Source organism: Rhinoderma darwinii, unplaced genomic scaffold (genome assembly GCF_050947455.1).
Source record: "Rhinoderma darwinii isolate aRhiDar2 unplaced genomic scaffold, aRhiDar2.hap1 Scaffold_205, whole genome shotgun sequence".
NCBI classification, from domain to species: Eukaryota; Metazoa; Chordata; class Amphibia; order Anura; family Rhinodermatidae; genus Rhinoderma; species Rhinoderma darwinii.
The window spans coordinates 22033-28032 of record NW_027462399.1 but is presented as its reverse complement, the minus strand read 5'-3'; positions in this window follow the sequence as shown (position 1 = coordinate 28032).

The window sequence follows — 6000 nt, the reverse complement described above, 5'->3', positions numbered from 1 at the left end:
AAAAGGGACATAATGGCGGTAATATGAAGGAAAAGGGACATAAGGCCTGTAATATGAAGGAACAGGGACATAATGCCGGTAATATGAAGGAAAAGGGACATAATGCCTGTAATATGAAGGAACAGGGACATAATGCCGGTAATATGAAGGAAAAGGGACATAATGCCGGTAATATGAAGGAAAAGGGACATAAGGCCTGTAATATGAAGGAACAGGGACATAATGCCGGTAATATGAAGGAACAGGGACATAATGCCTGTAATATGAAGGAACAGGGACATAATGCCTGTAATATGAAGGAACAGGGACATCATTCCTGTAATATGAAGGAACAGGGACATAATGCTGGTAATATGAAGGAACAGAGACATAATTCCTGTAATATGAAGGAACAGGGACATAATGCCGGTAATATGAAGGAACAGGGACATAATGCGGTAATATGAAGGAACAGGGACATAATGCATGTAATATGAAGGAACAGGGATATAATGCCGGTAATATGAAGGAACAGGGACATAATGCCGGTAATATGAAGGAACGGGAATATAGTGCCTGTAATATGAAGGAACAGGGACATAATGCCAGTGATATGAAGGAACAGGGAAATAATGCCGGTAATATGAAGGAACGGGGATATAATGCCTGTAATATGAAGGAACAGGGACATAATGCCGGTAATATGAAGGAACAGGGACATAATGCGGTAATATGAATGAACAGGGAAATAATGCCGGTAATATGAAGGAACAGGGACATCATTCCTGTAATATGAAGGAACAGGGACATAATGCCTGTAATATGAAGGAACAGGGACATCATTCCTGTAATATGAAGGAACAGGGACATAATGCTGGTAATATGAAGGAACAGAGACATAATTCCTGTAATATGAAGGAACAGGGACATAATTCCGGTAATATGAAGGAACAGGGACATAATGCCGGTAATATGAATGAACAGGGAAATAATGCCGGTAATATGAAGGAACAGGGACATAATGCCGGTAATATGAATGAACAGGGAAATAATGCCGGTAATATGAAGGAACAGGGACATAATGCCTGTAATATGAAGGAACAGGGACATAATGCCTGTAATATGAAGGAACAGGGACATCATTCCTGTAATATGAAGGAACAGGGACATAATGCTGGTAATATGAAGGAACAGAGACATAATTCCTGTAATATGAAGGAACAGGGTCATAATGCCTGTAATATGAAGGAACAGGGACATAATGCCGGTAATATGAAGGAACAGGGACATAATGCGGTAATATGAATGAACAGGGAAATAATGCCGGTAATATGAAGGAACAGGGACATAATGCCGGTAATATGAAGGAACGGGGATATAATGCCTGCAATATGAAGTAACAGGGATATAATGCCGGTAATATGAAGGAGCAGGGACATAATGCCGGTAATATGAAGGAGCAGGGACATAATGCCGGTAATATGAAGGAGCAGGGACATAATGCCGGTAATATGAAGGAACAGGGACATAATGCCGGTAATATGAAGGAACAGGGACATAATGCCGGTAATATGAAGGAACGGGAATATAGTGCCTGTAATATGAAGGAACAGGGACATAATGCCAGTGATATGAAGGAACAGGGAAATAATGCCGGTAATATGAAGGAACAGGGATATAATGCCTGTAATATGAAGGAACAGGGACATAATGCCGGTAATATGAAGGAACAGGGACATAATGTCGGTAATATGAAGGAAAAGGGAAATAATGCCTTTAATATGAAGGAACAGGGACATAATGCCGGTAATATGAAGGATCAGGGACATAATGCCTGTAATATGAAGGAACAGGCGCTTTATGCCGGTAATATGAAGGAACAGGGACATAATGCCGGTAATATGATGGAACAGGGAAATAATGTCTGTAATATGTAGGAACAGGGACATAATGCCTGTAATATGAAGGAACAGCGACATAATGCCGGTAATATGAAGGAACAGAGACATAATGCCTGTAATATGAAGGAACAGGGACATAATGCCTGTAATATGTAGGAACAGGGACATAATGCCGGTAATATGATGGAACAGGGACATAATGCCTGTAATATGAAGGAACAGGGACATAATGGCGGTAATATGAAGGAACAGGGAACTAATGCCTGTATTATGACGGAACAGGGACATAATGCGGGTAATATGAAGGAACAGGGACATAATGCTGGTAATATGAAGGAACAGAGACATAATTCCTGTAATATGAAGGAACGGGGACATAATGCCGGTAATATGAAGGAACAGGGACATAATGCCGGTAATATGAAGGAACGGGGATATAGTGCCTGTAATATGAAGGAAAAGGGACATAAGGCCTGCAATATGAAGTAACAGGGATATAATGCCGGTAATATGAAGGAGCAGGGACATAATGCCGGTAATATGAAGGAGCAGGGACATAATGCCGGTAATATGAAGGAGCAGGGACATAATGCCGGTAATATGAAGGAACAGGGACATAATGCCTGTAATATGAAAGAACAGGGACATAATGCCGGTAATATGAAGGAACAGGGACATAATGCCGGTAATATGAAGGAACGGGAATATAGTGCCTGTAATATGAAGGAACAGGGACATAATGGCAGTAATATGAAGGAACAGGGACATAATACCTGTAATATGAAGGAACAGGGACATAATGCCGGTAATATGAAGGAACAGGGACATAATGCCTGTAATATGAAGGAACAGGGAAATAATGCCGGTAATATGAAGGAACAGGGACATCATTCCTGTAATATGAAGGAACAGGGACATAATGCCGGTAATATGAAGGAACAGGGACATAATGCGGTAATATGAATGAACAGGGAAATAATGCCGGTAATATGATGGAACAGGGACATAATGCCAGTAATATGAAGGATCAGGGACATAATGTCTGTAATATGTAGGAACAGGGACATCATGTCTGTAATATGAAGGAACAGGGACATAATGCCTGTAATATGAAGGAACAGCGACATAATGCCTGTAATATGAAGGAACAGGGACATAATGCCTGTAATATGAAGGAACAGGGACATCATTCCTGTAATATGAAGGAACAGGGACATAATGCTGGTAATATGAAGGAACAGAGACATAATTCCTGTAATATGAAGGAACAGGGACATAATGCCGGTAATATGAAGGAACAGGGATATAATGCCGGTAATATGAAGGAACAGGGACATAATGCCGGTAATATGAAGGAACGGGAATATAGTGCCTGTAATATGAAGGAACAGGGACATAATGCCAGTAATATGAAGGAACAGGGAAATAATGCCGGTAATATGAAGGAACAGGGATATAATGCCTGTAATATGAAGGAACAGGGACATAATGCCGGTAATATGAAGGAACAGGGACATAATGCCGGTAATATGAAGGAACAGGGACATAATTCCTGTAATATGAAGGAACAGGGACATAATGCTGGTAATATGAAGGAACAGGGACATAATTCCTGTAATATGAAGGAACAGGGACATAATGCCGGTAATATGAAGGAAAAGGGACATATTGCCTGTAATATGAAGGAAGAGGCACATAATGCCGGTAATATGAAGGAAAAGGGACATAATGCCTGTAATATGAAGGAAAAGGGACATAATGCCTGTAATATGAAGAAACAGGGACGTAATCCCGATAATATGAAGGAACAGGGACGTAATGACTGTAATATGAAGGAAAGGGGACATAATGGCGGTAATATGAAGGAACAAGGACATAATGCCGGTAATAAGAAGGAACAGGGACATAATGCCGGTAATATGAAGAAACAGGGACATAATGCATGTAATATGAAGGAGCAAGGACATAATGCCTGTAATATGAAGGGACAGGGACATAATGCCTGTAATACGAAGGAACAGGGACATAATGCCGGTAATATGAAGGAACAGGGACGTAATGCCGGTAATATGAGGGAACAAGGACATAAAGCCTGTAATATGAAGGAACAGGGACATAAAGCCTGTAATATGAGGAAACAAGGACATAAAGCCGGTAATATAAAGGAACAGGTTCATAATGCCTCGAAGATGAGGGAACAGGGACATAATGCCTGTAATATGAAGGAACAGGGACATGAAGCCTGTAATATGAAGGATCAGGGACATAATGCCTGTAATATGAGGGAACAAGGACATAAAGCCGGTAATATGATGGAACAGGGACATAATGCCTCGAAGATGAGGGAACAGGGACATAATGCCTGTAATATGAAGGAACAGGGACATGAAGCCTGTAATATGAAGGATCAGGGACATAATGCCTGTAATATGTAGGAACAGGGACATAATGCCGGTAATATGATGGAACAGGGACATAATGCCTGTAATATGAAGGAACAGGGACGTAATGCCGGTAATATGAGGGAACAGGGACATAATGCCGGTAAGATGAGGGAACAGGGACGTAATGCCGATAATATGAAGGAGCCGGGACTTAATGCCGGTAATATGAAGAAACAGGGACGTAATGGCGGTAATATGAAGGAACAGGGACATAATGCCGGTAAGATGAAGGAACAGGGACATAATGCCTGTAATATGAAGGAACAGGGACATAATGCCGGTAATATGAAGGAACAGGGAAATAATGCCTGTAATATGAAGGAACAGGGACATAATGCCGGTAATATGAAGGAACAAGGACATAATGTTGGTAATATGAAGGAACAGGGAAATAATGCCGGTAATACGAAGGAACAGGGACATAATGCCAGTAAGATGAGGGAACAGGGACATAATGCCGGTAATATGAAGGAACAGGGACATGAAGCCTGTAATATGAAGGATCAGGGACATAATGCCTGTAATATGAGGGAACAGGGACGTAATGCCGGTAATATGAAGGAACAGGGACGTAATGCCGATAGTATGAAGGAACAGGGACATAATGCCGGTAAGATGAAGGGACAGGCACATAATGCCGGTACAGATGAAGGAACAGGGACATAATGCCGGTAAGATGAAGGAACAGGGACGTAATTCCGATGATAAGAAGGAACAGGGACATAAAGCCTGTAATATGAAGGAACAGGGACGTATTATGTTTACTGCCCAATTCTAATGAAATCTATGAAACACCTGGGGGGGGGGGGGTCAAAATGCTCACTACACCCCTAGATGAATTCCTCTAGGGGTGTAGTTTCCCAAATAGAGTCACTTTTGGGGGGTTTCCACTGTACTGGTACCTTAGGAGCTTTACAAATGCGACATGGTGCCGAGAAATCAAACCAGCAAAATCTGTACTCCAAAAGCTAAATGGCGCTCCTTCCCTTCTGAGTCCTGCTGCTTGCCCAAACAGCAGTTTATGACCACATGTTGGCGTATTTCCGTACTCGGGAGAAGTTGCTTTACAAATGTTGGGGTGCTTTTCCTTATTTTTTTGTTAAACAAATTCAACATTTTGAGGTAAAGCTACATCCTATTGGAAAATAATGTAATTTTTCATTTTCACTGCCCAATTCTAAAGAAATCTATGAAATACCTGTGTGGTCAAAATGCTCACTACACCCCTAGATGAATTCCTCAAGCGGTGTAGTTTCCCAAATGGAGTCGCTTTTGGGGGGTTTCCTTTGTTTTTGCACCACAAGACCTCTTCTAACCGGACATGGTGCCTGAAATATAATTTCAGAAAAGGAAGGTCGAAAAATCCTCTAGGTGCTCCTTTGCTACTGGGGCCTTTGTTTCAGGCCCGTAGCACATTAGGGCCACATGTGGGATATTTCTAAAAACTGCAGAATCAGGGCAATAAATATTCAGTTGTGTTTCTCTTGTATTTACCTTCAGTATTACAGGAAAAATTGATTCAAATGGAATTACTGCAAAAAAAAAAATGAAATTTGCAAATTTCCCTTCCACTGTTCTTTAATTCTTGTGACACGCATAAAGGGTTAAGAAGCTTTCTAAATGCTGTTTTGAATACTTTAAGGGGTGCAGTTTTTAAAATGGGGTGATTTGTGGGG